Raw genomic sequence first — 17,175 nt, 5'->3', positions numbered from 1 at the left:
GCTACAAAGCTGAAAACCAATGTGCTTTTAGAGAAACTTCTCCGTATCTAACAATGTGACAGATCAATCTTTCCAGATCAATCAATGATGCCATGGAATTATGGGAAATGACAACCAACCCATCATGAGAGTGGAATACTGGAGAAGGTTGTATAGAATTGCAATGCTCCATAATAATCTTGTAGACTAGGTATTCTAGTCCAAAACATCTGAAGGGTGCTAATTTTTTAAGATGCCTCACCCAGAGCAATTTTAAACTGATGGGCAGTATTCACTGGCTCTTCAGCACATACTGCTAACTACTCTGCTTGTCACAGCTGAACTGCTGTTCACCATCCTAATTTTGAAGCCTGCTCTATGCTGATGAAATCTTGAGATGATGCCAGTGTAATTAACACCTGCTCTTTGCCCAGTATTTTTTTATTCTTTTTAGCTCATGCCTCTTATAATCTTAAAATGCCTCCCGGAGCTTATAGAAGCTGTAATTTTGCAATGTATTTAGTAGATAAAGGTTCTCTGTATCCATTGTTCTCTATTTATATGTTTTTAAGAAGATAATTCCTCTTCACTCTCCCAAAAATTCTGCAGTGTGTAGTGACAACAACCGCAAGGTATTCTTCTGAAAACTAAAGATGGCTGGGCTCCATGACATTGTTTGCCTTCTGATATTTGGTTATTTTGTGATTGGCTATATCCACAATGGAAACTATTTTATGAGACCACTCAAACTAGCATGCTTTCAAAATTCCAAGTGTGCCCACCAGTCCAAAAAAGTTGAGGACCACCGACTTTTTATTCTCCATGGGTCTTAATAACCTGGCAAGCTGATTGTCCCAAACAACTTAATATATTCATGGTAAAAGTTAAATTTTGAACTCAAATCCAACACTGTATTCACTGACCAAAACAACTTGGTTTAATTACAGGCTATGAGAATATTGCATCTCAGTTCAAAACAGCAACTCAGAATGCAGGCTGATTATTGTGCTTGTTGAAGCACTCATTACAAAAGCTACTTGTAGCAACAAGAATGGCTGAGTCTGCGTTGACCCTGGGCAATCAGTCGCAACTGAAAGTCATTGGTTAACCAATAAATTAACTCATCCATAGAGTACTGGGGTGCAGGGAACAGGAAACTAACAGCTACCTTAATCCTATACAAATAATTATTGCCAACAAATTCAAGTCAATTGAATTTTAATTAGGTAAAATGAATACTGTACAGTCAAACATCTATTTATGCTATTTGTTGAATATACAGTTGTTTTAAATTATTCATCATGTGTGGCCACATTCTATCACCATAGCAGGTTCATCTGTTCTCCAGTAAGTCAAGCCATGATAGTTAAGTGTGATACATACACTTACATACTTTGGGGGGGTGGGGGACACACTACAGGCACAGGTGAACAGAGGCTAATTCTAGAAACAAAAGCAAAGCAGGAAAAAATGTTGATAAGAAACCATTTAGAAAATACTTCTTATAAATGTCTTCTGGTTTCATATGTCAGCTGGTTTCCTTATCAAAGCTAAATGAAGAGCTGGAAATAAATTGTGTTTCAGGTTATGAACTGGACACAATAACAAAGAAGTTAACTATTGCTAACTGTTGATGTTGATGCCTAGAAACTGAATTACTCTCAAATAAAGGTGGGGCAACAGTCACTGAATTCATTGAAAGTTGTCATTCTTTCCAAGTCATGGGATTCCATTAATACAAATACTATTCCAAACCCAAGAATCAAAAAGAATATCTACACAACATTAGTGTCTTTTACAAAAATTTCATGTGCTCAGCATACATGCTCAAGTATTAGTCATTCTCTTATTTATACAATAAAAAATAAAATAAAACAGCAACTCCTTAGGGTAGGGATGGGAAATTAATTTTCCCAAGAAGCCACATGAGAAACTGGGAGTATTGTGGAAGGCTGCCGACACTGCCCTGCCCCTGCCAACACAGTGCCCCCACCAATGCCCCTGCGACACCCATGCCAACATCCCACCCACCACTGTGGTCCAGAGAGAAAAAGTTGAAGAGCTGGATGTGGCCCATGGGCTATAAAATGCCCAGGTCTGCCTTAGAAGAATCCCATGGACTGCAGATGGATAACATTTTAGAAGAGAATTCATCCAGTTCTGGTCACTACAATTTAAAAAAAAATGCAGAAAGAATGTAATCTCAAACTGAGATTGACAGGATTTTAATCCATTTTATTGTGGACCTTTAAGTGGAGGGAAAGTGGCCCAAGCTAAGCTTCACCTCTATATGGCCTAAAACAGTGGCCTCCAACCTTTTGCGCACCAGGGACTGATTCCGTGGAGAAATGCTTTCCATGGACCGAAGGGGGCATGGTTTTGCAAGCTGCCTGTATTCTGCAGCTGGGGCTTCAGTTGTTTCTGTGGCCTAGTTGCTGGCATGCTGCATACCGGTGCCAGTCCACGGACAGGGGGTTAGGGCCTAAAAGACAAAATATGAACTGGAATCCAAATTCTTCTTTCCCCAGGCAAACCTCTGTGACTTTTTTAAGAGATGAAATTCAAGAAGGAAAACTACACAGCAAGAGATATTTTGACCCAAGAGCTGTGGCACATGATACCAAGGTCCCTTCCAACTCTGTTATTCCATGTTCTGACTTGTAGGCAGCTACTCAGATTAAACAAATGCAGGGATTGTTGAAATGTACCTACATGTGATAGACATGTGGCATTTATTTGCCCAAAAGAAGTCCATGCAAAATTGGGCCTTTTCATATGATGATTTTTTTTTCTCCATCTTGTTTTTTAAGTCCAAGTTTGTGCTTAGCAGAAAAAAAATTGTGCTTAGCTAAAACGAATTGATGGATAATCCTCTTCAGCTGTATTCTGCTGCTCTATCTGGAAACCACACCATGCAAAATGTTTTCCCCCCCAAAGAATGCCAGACCTACTTATATAACTCAAGCAGTCTACAGTTCCTTTGAGTCATATAAACAACTAAATGTTTACAGATGTAGTGAGTGCATCCAATTCATCTGCTTTGAAATGGCCACAAACTAGTTAGAGCTGGTAGTTGTTCAACGGCTATTAAAATTCACAAGGTTGTATGTATTTCCCTTAAATGTCTTATGGTACAATCATCATATCCAATGGAAAAGAAAATAAAAAAAGAAAAAGGATTCCAAAATGCTGACATCATTTTTTTAAAAATGGTTTTCTGTCCTAAGAAATGCTCTCATAAGAATTTGTCCAAAAGAAGTTTTTCCTCCTTATCTCAACATGGTTTTCTGCTCTGACATAGCATCTTTTACTTCCATTAGTGAATGTTATTCACTCCAACCTCCACATGTGTTGCGGCTGAAACAATCAAGCATTCTTAAAAGAAAGCTTTGGAGGGGACACTGGTTGCATTTCTTCACAAGTTCCTGTTTCAAGACTGTTCCCATCTTATCTGAGAACAGCAGAAGAGAGATGTCTAAAAACAAGGAATGCTTGCAAATTTGTATTGCGTGTGATTGACTATAAATGTAGCATGCACTTTAAAATGTAACTCATGGAAAATATGTAACAGATATCAGAAACAGTTAAAAGCTGGACTCTTATTGATTCATTCCTCTCTCACTAAACCTTGGTCCTTTGAATTTCACTCCTCATTCATTCAGCCACCTGCTTCTTATCACTTTCAAATATTGAGCACCATGTGGTATAACTATATTTTTAAAAAATAACTAATTAAAAAAACAGTGCATGAGTGAGAGGTAGGGTAGTGGGCATACCCAATGTTCTGTCTGAACAGCTTCCTCTCATATACACCCAAACCACTGGATAGGAAACCTTATTTAGATGCAGCTTATGGTCTATTATTATATACTTTTGTTCATAAGTGTATTTCCATCTACATTCATTAGAGCCATGTAAAATGCTGATTTCCATTCCCCTTGCTTATTTCTGTTTACATTCATATCTGATCATCATTATGTTTAGGCATAAAATACTTTTAAAATTCTGACCTAACACGTTGTGTGAACCTGGCAGTTCTAGTTTAATAAACCAGTTTAGCAGATTAGGACTTTAGATGACATGTGAAATCGACTAAACACTCATGTACCACAGAGAAAGAGACAGGAAGGGCAATTCCTCTGCCCTTAAAATGTTAATTTTTAAAAAAGTGTGTCAAGCAGGGACAAGATTCTTATTAAAAGGGCCAGAATTTGATCTTTCCTCGCCTTATTTTTTAATGAAGATTTTTAAAAATCAAAAGCAAGTCAATACTTGAATTCGTGAAGGAAAACTTTAGCATAAGGTGTGGCTCCACATTGACTCTTTCAGGAGAAAGAAACAATAGCACACCTCCTGCTTTTAAGTGCAGTATGGATGTGGCATTCTTCCAGAAACCAGGAGAGTTAATTGTTTTATATGTTCCCTTCTGAAGATCTTAGAAACAGGAGAGTGTTCAGTCCTTCAACTCTACTCCCTAGTTGAGTTTAATTACAAAGCCCACAGAGGGAAACCAGTATTCTGATTACCAGGCAAGGTGGAGTAAATCAGAATGAAAAAATCTGGACGTATTTCCGCCTTTCTTATTTTGCCTCCTTTTCTTCTTATTCAGGAGGTGGGAAGAGAGAAGAGAACACATATAAGGAAGAACTACTTCCATGAAGGAATTCTGGTTTATAGAAATTTCTCATCTTGAAAAAGTCTGGTCCAATCTGACCCAGGTTTCAAACTGAGAAGGTGGCCAGCAGGGCTTTGCATTAAAATCATATCATATATTACTTATGTTTTGCACTGTTTTGACTTCTTCCAATGATGTTGTCATAATACATTCTAAAGGGACAAAGGAAGCTAATTGTCTGGATCCCTCCCAGTCGGGTTTCAAGTCTTTGGCACAGGCCTGAGCCAGCAGCAATTGTACTTGGGGATAATTTACGGCAGGATAGCCATAGGTCATCCACAAGGATGGATTCTATCCTGGCTCTCCTTAATTTCTTGGCAACTTTTAAAAACCATCAGCCACAGTATTCTTCTGCTCAGGTGATGGAAACTGAAGGCATGGTGATGTAGTGATCAATTCCCAGCTCCCAGACTGGTTCCAGTCATATTGGGGACAAAGAGAGATGCATTAGCTTTGTGGGGTAACACAGGATAGCAATAGCATTTAGAATTATATACCACTTCACAGTGCTTTACAACCCTCTCTAAGCGGTTTGCAGAGTCAGCATATTGCCCCCAGCAATCTGGGACCTCATTTTATCCACTTTGGAAGGATGGAAGGCTGAGCCAACCTTGAACCTGAACTGCCAAACTGCTGGCAGCTGGCAATCAGCAGAAGTAGCCTGCAGTACTGCATTCTAACCACTGCACCACCTCAGCTCATGTCTTATCTCCTTGGTTTGTAGGGTGCTCTAGGCTTAAATTTAAATTTTTCAGGATTTATAGACCGCCCCCTCTCCCCAAGGGACTCGGGGCGGTGTACAGGTGTCTCATTAAAACAAATACAAAAGATAAATATCCTATATCCTTAAAAACGAATTAAACCTAATACAGCTGTACAGAAAAGTAAAAATTAAAAGCAACTAAAAAGCATACCCCTAAAAAACTTAAAAATGCAGGCTTGAGGGACTAAAATTGGGAATTAGGCCAGGCCGGCTAAATTGAACAGGTGGGTGATTTTCTACTTAACATCTGCCTGAATAGAATCATCCATCATCTTGCACTTAAATAACATCAGTATGCTGATAAGGCCATTATGTATCCTAGGCCAGCTGGGTTCCGTATGCATCTGAAGGTTGTGGAAATCTTAATATGGAAGAATGGTTTAAGATAAACCCTAGCAAGAATAGGTGACTGTTGATTTTGAAGCTACCTAAAACAGAGGATCATCCATATTTGTTTTTTTGGATGGGTTTGCATTATCCCAGAAAGACCTATTTCACATTTCAGAATTCCTTTAGACTCAGAATGTCTGCTTGAAAAGTAGCACCCACGGCAAGGAGGCCTTTGCATAAATTCAATGTTTGCTGATTGCATCTGTTCCTTGATTGGGTCCATTCTTGTGGTCATTCATGCCTTAGTCGCCTCTTATTTGGGCTACTGCAATATAGTCTACATGGGACTGCCCTTGAATATTGATTGGAAACTAGACAAGTAGTTATGAACATAACGAAGCATGTAGACCTTACTGTGCATGCTGCACTGGTTCCCAGTGGGTTTAGCACCATTGTATGCTATTCAAGATGTTGATCACCACTTATAAACCCTTCATGGCACTTGAGCTGTCTTCTTATAGAACTGCTTACCTCCAAATTCTTATCCTATAAGCTTGATAAGGTCAACATGTCCTGGGTCCCATCACTCAAGTAGTTATCATTTTATGAGGCTCAGAGGATGCCTTCTTTTAACTGGTAAATAAAACAATATAAATCACTGGCTTTGTTAGTATACCAAATCCACTCCCCACTCCTTCTTTGGGAAAGAGTTTCTCTTCTCAGAAAAAGATTTTACTGGACACTTATGGCTGTTGCATTGTGTTTGGAACTGAATATGCCTCTTCTGTATGTGTGTGTTTGCTTTTTAACTTCTAAAGCCTACCAACAACAGAGCAAGGTTCTTTGAAACCAGAGGCTTATTTCCAAAGAATGACTTCTCCTTCATTGTCTACTATAGCAATATTTTTTTAAAAAATGGTCTTACAATTAACATTGTGTCACCAATGCCCTAGTCACCTCCCCATTTTGACTATTCTAATGTGTCCTACATGGATCTGGCCTTAAATGGTACTTGAAATCTTCAGATGGTACAAAATACAGCATCATATCGTGACCATATTGATGAGATGAAAGCCTGGTGAGGAGATCTAATTAACCCACAGTTATAAATCAGAACTTTGAAAAGGCAAAGAACCTTGAGAGTATAACTAATATTAATGGACAGATCTGGATTTTGGCAAAAAGAAAGAAGGGGGAAAATGGAGGGTTGAAACACTAGCCCAAAAAGAGCCATTTGCTTGAAACAATTTGGACAGAAAAGGAGAAAGTAGAGAAGTGACACAAGAAACATTATTATCGGGGCTAGGATACTAGAGAAGACCAGCGGTGTTGACTTCATTCCTCTTGCTGTCCTAGCAGAAATGTCTTGGAATCCATATACAAGCCTTTGAGCAGTTGTGGCAGCTTTGTGGAGCAGATCCAAAAAGGCACTTTGCTGAGATCATGCTTAAATTGTTTCACTATGTAAACTCTCTTCTCTGTGATGTGTTTCACATTTTTGGTTTATTATTTGTTTGTTGATGATTTTGATAGTCACCTTGAGCCACATGGGAAGCAGGCAGCCATATAAATCGACATAATAAAATAAGTAAATAAATAAATGCATTCTTCAACTTATCAGTCTTTCCCAACCAAATATATTCTAGATATTTTTGGAATGTAACGTTCATCATCCTTGGACAGCATCCTCCTTAATTGGGATGAATGGAAATTGTAGACCAGCAAAGCTGGAAGAATCATTACATTCCTGCAGTAGGAGATGCAAGTGCACAAATGATGCTCCCCAACTTAAGCTACAAAGTTCACAGTAAGCAAAGGTAGTTTATCTAAATCTCATCTTTTAGAGCAGGGAGCATAGTCTGAAGCTGGTGGTGAATGGCCAATTCCTTATTCAAATTGTAAAAACTGATCTGCATACGTAGGTGACATCAAAATTCAGGACACAGAAAACAATCTGAGATAATAAGCACAAGTGTGCTTGGCAAGTACTGCATATCCATTCTGTCCTTGGGGGGGGGGGGTGAGGGCATTACAATCCCGTTAATGCAAACAGTCGAAAAAATGGAGGACTCCAGCTTACTGATAGTGTCTTTTCATTCAAGGGGACTGATGTCAGTCAGCAGAGAAGATGGTGTGAATTAAAGGAGACTTGGGATGGCTTGGGATTCTGGGACTTGTAGATAAATTTATCTGGGCAGTGTTAGGTCAGGGAGACTGGACTAACTCTTGATCTAAAACAGTTGCGTGTAGTTTATATTTTTTGAACCCTGTGATTCTGAAGGAGCTGAAGCCTGCTTACTTTAGTAGATGGATAAACAAAAATGGTTGGAGTTAAGAAGGGGCACATAAAAAAGAAAGAATTATAGCCTTCAGAGATGGGATGAGGTTTATTTCACATTTGCACTCCCCCCCCCCAAGATATTTGTCATTTCTATATTATTTTTTGCTACATCTGCACTTGCAATAGCAGTTTTGTTTTAGACATTTAGCAAATGAGACGGGTGTGACCTGAAACTACAATTTGCAATGTGAAGCCCTGTGGAATTAAAATGCTACTTATCCAGCTACATTTTCTTTCAAGGATATTCCCCCTTCCCGGCCCCTGATTTTCTGTTTCTGCCATCTGGGAATTTTTTATATGGCACAGGGTTAGCCACAATCAAGGGATTACATTGGAAGGAAGGGAAATCACTATTGTAGCTCACTTCCTAAATTTACTATAAGTTGTAGGTAACATACAATTACACCTGCCAATGTCTAGAGGTCAAACTGGTACGAACAAGCCAAATGCTTTATGTAGGAGAACTGACCAAGGCATCCAGGTTCTCAGCATTGCCAGCACCCACCCACTGTACTAGTTTCTTAAAATCCACAATGAAGCAACTTCAGTCTCAAAACATTACAGGTAGTCCTCGATTTACAACCCACAAATGGGCCTGGATGTTCGTCGCTAAGAAATGCAGTCCATGCATTGCACCTAATTTTATGACTTTTTTTTGCCCTGGTCTTTAAGTTCATGGTTAATAAACAAATAGAAATACTTCCCCCATTGGCTTTGCTTGTCCGAAGTCCCCTGATTTTTATTTATTTAGCACATGTTAACAATTGTTGAAAAGCACATCACAGTGACACTCCCAATGAGCAAATATGAAACTATTTACTTTATTTACAGATCCAAAGGTAGACTATTTATATAGTCAATACAAGATGGAGTTGCAGACGAAAGTCTCAGGGTTTCCCCCCACTTCCCGATATATGCTCATATGGGGACAGGGAAGAAGCCTCCCCCAAAAGTGTAGGAATCATACACTTGCATGTCCCCTGAGTAATGACACAGAGTCAGCCAATTCTTCCACAATAGCAGCCAGACAATCCTTGTGATGACTTAAAGCAAATCACTATGAGAATTCCCCTAAGAAAATTGTGAATGATGAATCACATGACCTTGGGATGCTGCAACTGGCATAAATACATGCTAGTTGCCAAGTGCTCAAATTCTGTTCATGTGATTGCAGGCACACAGCAACAGTTTTAAGTGGACCCATTGCAAGTCATTTATTTCACTGCCATCATAACTGAGATGTCATTAAACAAATTGTCTTAAGTTGAGAACTAGTTGTAGTTCCATGTTTCCCTAGACACTTTTTGCTGGTTTCATAACTCCAGCTAGCTGTTGTGTAACAGACTGAAAAAGAAACCTAAAGTTACCAAGTTTAGGATCAGGTTGGATAAGTCAGAAACTTCACTGCTCTTGCTAGTATGTGGCAAAATTAAGGATTAGGCAATGCTGGCCAATGAAATTCAGAGAAGGTCTGTTCCACACATTACATCATTCTTAATGGTCACCAGGTTTTGGGGTGGCGTCTTCTATCCCTAATTATTAGTTTCTGAGATACTCAGGCATTAGCTCAGTCTAGTTTGGAAGCCTCCAAGTGCCATGGTAGTGCAGTGGTTAGAATGTAATACTGCAGGCTACTTCTGCTGACTGCTAGCTGCCAGCAGTTCAACAGTTCGATTCTTACCAGCTCAAGGTTGACTCAGCCTTCCATCCTTTCGAGGTGAGTAAAATAAGGACCCAGCTTGTTGGGGTCAATAGGCCGATTCTGTAAACCGCTTAGAGAGGGCTATAGAGCACTGTGAAGTGGTATATAAGTCTAAGTGTGATTGCTGCTATTGCTCCTGGGACTTTCCATAGAGGAAATGCAGATTCCTTCTCCTTCCGTTTTCCAATCAACACTTCTTGCTGCATAAAGGAGCCTTCCCCCAACGGGAAAACCCAAGGATGTTATTATAAACTATTAAGCCTTCCTTCACGCCTACCAGCCACCACTGACTCAGCATGGAAGTTCCAGGCTGGAGAACACAGGTGTGAAAGGGGCCCATGGCCCTGACTTGAAGAACTGATTCTCACCCTTCAATGAATTATTTGGGCAGCTATCAACATTAGAACCTCCACATATAAATACATATGCTCACAAAACTACTGTAAAACATGCAAGTTAAATGTGGTCAGATTGGTATACGCATGTCGTCCTACTCTGTTAGTTGTCTTTGGAATTTATACTCCATTTACAAAGCCAGGAAAAAAATCAGGTGATTAGATAATGCAGCCCTAAGTATAAATGTTTCCCTGGGCCCAAGCCATATCACAATAGGAAGCACGTGAATTTCCCCAGGGACAGCATTGCAGTTAGAATTGCTGCCTCTCCCCTCCAGTCATACCCTGGATGGAGCCTGGTGATAATTGCCTACTAAAGGGGATAGGGAGCACCAGAGAGCAAATCAAAATAAAGCCACTATCCAATATCTCAAACAAACCATGAAACATTTTCATAGCAGCAAGCAAAATGGAGCACCTCCCATTCCTATTAACAACCAAAGCTTCTTATACAGGAGACCCCTGAGGAAATCACCTAGGCCAGTGGTTCTCAAACTGTGGCCTAGGGACCCCGGGGGGGGGGGGGCGCAACGTCATCACAGGGGGTCCACGAAAGATTAAAGAAATGTTATGATTTCAATCTTAAGTCTTGGTGGTGCACAAAATGTATTTAGAGAGGGTCTGTGGTGAAGAAAAGGTTGACAAAATGACAACCACTGAGCTAGGCTTATTCTGGACAAAGTCTGTGTCACAAGTCACATAATTACGTCAGCTAAACAGAAACACCAGAGAGCCTCTGAGCATATGCAGAAAGCTTGTCAGCAGAAGTAATCGCTCACACACTGCTTCCTCATATGGACCTGGGGCAACTGAAGTACAGGTTCACTTACAACCACTCATTTAATGACCATTCAAAATTACAAGGCCCCGGGGAAAAAGTGACTGGTGACCATTTTTTACACTTACGAACTTCGTAGCATCCCCATGATCATCTGATCGATATTTGGACACTTAGCAACTGACTCAAATTTATGACGGTCACAGTGTGTCTGTGTCTGTCTGTCTGTCTGTCTGTCTGTCTGTGTGTGTGTGTGTGTGTGTGTGTGTGTGTGTGTGAGAGAGAGAGAGAGAGAGAGATGTGATCCCTTTTTGCAACCTCTTGACAAGCAAAATCAATGGGGAAGCCAGGTTCACTTAACTGGATTCCTAACTCATCAACTACAGTGATTCACTGAACGACTGTGGCAAGAAAGGTTGTAAAATGGGGCAAAACTCCTTTAACACATGTCTCTCTTAACAACAGAAATGTTGGGCTCAATGACGGTCATAAACCGAGGACTTCCTAATACCGGTACTACGTTTTACAAGAGCACAGGAACTCCTACGCCCCATCTGTTGAAACAGTCTAGATTCCCATCAGCCAAGTCAAAGCGCCAGGCTTTGTGGCACCCGCTGAACGCCCGTTCTGCTTTTGCCCGTCGCCGCGGTGGATTTCCCAACGAAAGCAAACACCAACGGGCACAAAAACCCCTTCCAAAAGGGAACTGCGCCCCTTTAGGTTTGTTATCCGGATTAAAGCGAAACGCCCTGAGAAGTTTCTGCAGGGCTCGGCTGAAGCCAGGGCGAAAAAAAAATAAATTTAAAAACAAATTAGGACTCAGTCCCAGCGGGCCAAACGACCCCGAGAAAAGCCCCCCGGCGACCCGAAAGCCTTTCAACCACTTTTTCCAGACTTACCTCCGCAACCGGCTCGCGGTTTCGCCCCACCAAAGAACTTTCGCGGCCGCTCCCACTCCTCGCTCGCGTCGAAGTTCGCGACGGTCCTCGGAGAAGGAAGCAGGGCGGAGCGGGCAAAGGAAAAAGCAGAGGCGGGATCCGCACCCGCCCTCGCTGGCCTAAAGGAATCCACGGCGGACCAGGCGCACACAGGAGGCGCCCCCAAGAGGCGTGGTTGGGAAAGTGCAGGAGGAAAGTTTGTTACGGAATGGAGGCGCTGGGCATGAAACCGGAAGGTCCTTCGTAAACGGAAGTGTCCGCCCCGACGACCTGAGAATGGGCCGCGTTTCTGAGATATTATATATATGACTGTTATGGCTCAGACACTGTAACTGGTGCTCTCGGAGGGGGTGGGCTACATGCTATCCCTGGGTATACTGCCTGGGGATGATGTTGAGTTGTAACCCACCCAGAGAGCATCAGGAAAAGGAGGAGTGTTTTGGTGGTCAGAAATGGTATAGCTTGAGCAGGGGGTTGGACTAGATGGCCTACAGCAGTGGGTCTCAACCTTCCTAATGCCGCGACCCTTTAATACATTTCCTCATATTGTGGTGACCCCCAACCATAACATTATTTTCGTTGCTACTATGTAACACCGGGAGCCACAACACCTGGGTGGGTGTGGCCAACTCAACATCACTCCCACCCAGTCACATGACTCCCCCCCCTCAGACATGCCTACCAAGGTTTCATGGCTCAGTGTTTTCTGTGAGAATAGGGTCTCTCTCTCTCCTTTTCCCCTCCCGCTCATTTCTGTTTTTCTCTATTTTTCCTCTCCCTTTCTCTTCTTCCTTTCTTTCCTTCCCTTTCCCTCTTTCTTTTTCTTTCTTTCTCATTGGATACAATAGCAAATCCAAAATAAAGTTATTAATTGTAGGAAATTGCTTCTCTGTAATCTTTTCATAGTGAGCGTAAGTTGATACAAGCTGGCAAGATTGTACTAACAGCAATAGGATGTATATTTTGATTTCTTTTGAGTTTGACAATATGTTATCCAAAATTATAAGTAATCTTATTTTCAGATGCATTTTTTTTTTTGCCATCCCTGTTATTTTCTTTTTAAAAAATCAGACTTGCTTCCAATTTGTGCCTTCTGGCAAACTGCAGTTTTCTTGGCAAGAGATCTATCTTGCCATTGCTTTCGTCATAGGTCTATGAAAGTTTCTTTCTTTTCTCTTTCTTTCCCCCTGATTTGTTTCCCTCTCTTTTCCCTCTCTCTCATTCTCTCCCTTCAACTCTCTTTCATTTCTCTCTCTCTTTCTCCCCTTTTCTCTTTCATCTGTTTCTTGCGTGTGCAAGCAAAATACCCTCCTGGGTCGGGATCACGTCGGCGGGGACAGCAACTCCTTCCTCTGCCGCCACTGAGAAGTGAGTAGCTAGCTGCGCTGCGCATGAGACTCCTCAGCACCAGACTCAGGTCGGTCCCCTTCGTGTTGACTCAGGAAAGAGCCGGAGCAGCCATCTCTGGATGCAGAGAGGGAAGAGTTCCAGAGCCCTGCGCAAGGAGAGCCCTGTGCAGTGCAGGAGAACTGGAGCTCTTCCCTCCCTGCACCCAACCAGCTGTTGCTGCTCCTTCCTGAGCCAACATGAAGGGGACCGCGGCTCGTGCTGACCTGAGTCTGGCGTTGAGAAGTCTCCTGCGCTGCGTACCCAGTTACTCACTTCATTGTGCAGTGACGACAGCGGGAGGAGAGTCATTGTCCCCTCTGCCTTGATCCTGGCCCAGGAGGGTATTTTGCTTGTGTGCTCGCGCAAGAGATGAGCACGAGAAAAGGGCTGGAGCTCTTCCCGACACTGAGTTGCCTGCGAAGGATGCGGAATCGCAAAAGCAGGCAAGAGGCTCATGCCTTTTCAGGGCGGAGAGCAGATTGCGCGGTTGGGTCAGCAGGGAGCTGCAGGAGAGGGGCCAAAGCCTATTAAGACTGTTACCCATGCTAAGCATGGGTAACAGTCTTAATAGGGAATCTCAGCGTACGCGCATCCCACGTTCCTTTATTTTATTTTATTTTCCCCGCCTTGTTTTACACCTCAGAAATGGTACCTCTTGGCTTCCATAGCTCTGCCCATCAATCTCCATCACTCGGAGTGAGCTGCTTTCCCAGCGTCCTCTGTACTGCACGTGTCTCTCTTTTCCCCCTCCTCGCCTCTATTCCGGTTCCTACTTCCCCCACACACACCTCTCCTTCCACTGCACGGGGAACCCGAGCCGCTCCTTCCTTTCAGGCCGGCTTCTCGCCAGCCTCTCCGCAGGAGACTCCTTGGTGACCCCTGTGAAAAGGTCGTTCGACCCCAAAAGGGGTTGCAACCCACAAGCAATTGTCCCTCTAATTTTTTTTTCAGTGTGAGCAGAAAAGTATAGCGTTTGAGCGGCACATTTTCATGCCTGAGCACCTGAATTTTTTTCACAGATGTCACCTAAGACAACGACGAAATCAGTATTATTTGAAACTCAAAATTATGTTTATTCAAGGCACCCGCTTAATTAAAAGTGTTATATAATATCAGTATCACTTAACAACGCTCCTGCTTAGCAACCAAAATTTTGGTTCAGAAACTGCCATTTGAAGTGCGCAAGTCTTAAAGCTGTCAAGTTACAAGACCTTTGCACCCCCAACCCTTTAGGAAAAAAAATCCCAGGGGTGTTCAAACTTTACAGCTTTTAAGACTTATGGACTACAACTCCCAGAATTCCTAAAGTCATGTTGCTCTTTCGCCTTGGCACCGCTCTGGCTACCTCCGTCCAGACCTGGCAGCTGCGGCGATGTCATCAGCCTGGATCTGCTCCATCTTCGTTTTTTTCACCAGGGGCAGGATCACTGCTCAAGATGCCGACGAGCCCCCGCCGCTACCAGAATAACTGCTGCCGCCTCCTCCTCCAACAGCACCACCGCATTTGCTGCCCAGCACTGCGGCTGAGGTGAAGTCGTCAAAGCTCCCGCCGGCACCCCTGCCCGTGGCAGCAGTGGCAGTGCCTCCCCCTCTGCTCAGAGCACCTGAGCTCGGCCCCACGTTATCCCTGCTGCCTCCTCCTCTGCCACCGTGCTTTTGAGGAGCCATGAAGCCTTATTTTTCCTGCTCCCACCCCCTCCGCTGCCTTCTTACTGGCTCCTGCGATGGCGCCGCTGTCGGATTCCTCCTCACCACCTCACCTTTGCCAGGGCTCCGGCGCCCTTTCCCCCTCCCGTGGTCGGTTCACACCTGCTGTACAGCTCCCGCCCTGCAGGAAGAAAAAAGGCCTCATGGCTCCTCAAAAGCACGGCGGGAGAGGAGGAGGCAGCAGGGGTAATTTGGGGCCCAACTCAGGTGCTCCGAGCGGAGAGGGAGGCACGGCCGCCGCTGCCATGGGCGGGGGCACCGGCGGGAGCTTTAGTGGCTTCACCTCAGCTGCAGCGCCAGGCGGCAAATCCAGCAGTGCTGTTGGAGGAGGAGGAGGAGGAGGAGGCGGCAGCAGTTATTCCGGTGGCGGCGGGGGCTTTGGCGACTTCCCCGCGCTTGCTTTGCTGAATACGGAGCAACTGATGGTAGTTTGAGCGGCACAGCCGGCCCCTAGGAGGTCCTAGGAGACCGGCCGTGCCGGGTAAGCTCCTGCCACCGTCCCCACCCCCGTGCCCGTGCTAACCCTAACCAGGACAGAAAATCGGAGGCCCCTCAGCTTCCGGAGCCTGTGACATTAGAAATCACTGCACGGCAGTTGGAAACTGTTGCGCGGTGCTTTCTTGCCACGTGTGTGGCCGCGCAGCCGCACACCTTAGAGGGAACAGTGCCCACAGGTTGAGAACCGCTGTCAAACTCTCTTATTCTATTCTGTTCTATCTTGGCAGCAACTTGCACTGGAAACAAATGAAGAAGAATTGAACTGAATTGAAGAAGAAATGAACTGAATGGGGACCTTAGCCTTGCATTCCTCTGATGATTAGGTTTCAGAATAAGAGATGATGAAGTCTGGCAATGCATAGTTGTATATTTTTCTCTCAAAAATATCTCATACACGAGGGCCCACCAAAATTTTGCTTGGAGGTTAACCGTTACAGAGTTGGAAGGGACCTTGGAGGTCATCTAGTCCAATCCCCTGCTCAAGCAGGAGACCCATATTTGGGATTTGAACCGGCAACTGCCGACCTTTCTGATCGACAAACTCAGCGTCTTAGCCATTGAGCCACCTAGCCAGGCAGTTGAGGGGAAACAGTATAGGATGCAACTATAATTTGTGCAGGAGTGCATTACTATGACATAGCTGTCTTTTTCATGCCTGTCTGCTTTGAATAGAAACATGTGAAACTGGTTTGCATTGGCTCAGATTGTGCTTTACATAGCTCATCACTGACTGCATCAAGTTGTAACTACTCTCCTGGGTTTCAGACCAGAGTCTTTCCCAGCACTGAGAGGCTGGGGCCTAAATAGGAAACCTGCATGCAAAACTGATGTTCCACTCCTGAGCTATAGCCCTTCACTTTGTCTTGGGGCTCATTTCCTCACTCTGTGCTTGGCAGCACAAAGACACCCCACTAACTGCTTAATGAGGACATCAATGCCCAGTGTCATCCTTAATTTACTCTTCGCCCAACACGAAGGCAATATCTGCTTGTCTTTTCTTGCTCCTCTTCAGAAGCTGTGTTTTGGGAGTTTTCATCACAAGCTGTTACTACCTGCTCTGTCTCACATGTAATCGTTTGGGTTAATGTCAGGGTTCCAAATAGCATCCAAAAGTAAATCAGAGTCTGAGGCAAAAGATTCCTCAAAGTTCCAATTTACTAAGAGAACCATGTTGGCACATCTGGGAAAACCCGAATCTGAGAGCTTCCATGTTTTCCCACCCAGTTGAAAGTTCAAGATCCTGCTCCCACACCCACAAGTCCATCACATGGTCCAATCTTCCACTGCCATGCTGGCATCTTCCACCCATCTAGTTCTGGCCAGCTGCAGAGACAAAGGATGACCTTGGCTCTCTAGAAATAATGTTGTCATGGCTACATATCACCCAACTTTGTATAATTCCCCCCTCCCATTTTCCCACAATAGAAAATGAATAGTAGAAAGTGTGACAGGCCTGAAGTCCAAAAAGAAAAGATGGCTTGCAGGCCTGACAAATGACATAAGATAAGAGGTGGGCTGGGTTTGTGTGTGTGTGGTTTTCACGCATTGACTAACTGAGGTGGGTGCAGATGCATGCTCTCTGGTTCCTATGGATGTTCAGGGCCCTTTGCATTTTGGCAGGAGGAGAAACAGTACTCTCCCACAATGCCAGAAAGCCATCACTCCTACTTCTCTTGCCAA

At 43.6% G+C, this 17,175-nt stretch overlaps 1 protein-coding gene across 1 annotated transcript in view; it reads right to left on the bottom strand.

Annotated features, from left to right (window-relative positions):
• The window catches only part of TMBIM1 (transmembrane BAX inhibitor motif containing 1), a 51,551-nt gene extending 39,439 nt beyond the window's left edge, over nt 1–12,112 (bottom strand). The window contains exon 1 of the mRNA XM_081936001.1: nt 11,863–12,112. The gene's annotated coding sequence lies outside the window, so the exon portion shown is untranslated. The remainder of the gene's footprint in view (nt 1–11,862) is intronic.
• Nucleotides 12,113–17,175: the final 5,063 nt, after the last annotated feature.

The sequence above is a fragment of the Natrix helvetica genome (assembly GCF_964273705.1).
Source record: "Natrix helvetica genome assembly, chromosome: 1".
In the NCBI taxonomy this organism is placed as follows: Eukaryota; Metazoa; Chordata; class Lepidosauria; order Squamata; family Natricidae; genus Natrix; species Natrix helvetica.
Note: the sequence above shows the minus strand (reverse complement) of the source record. Positions and strands in the feature narration are given on the sequence as shown.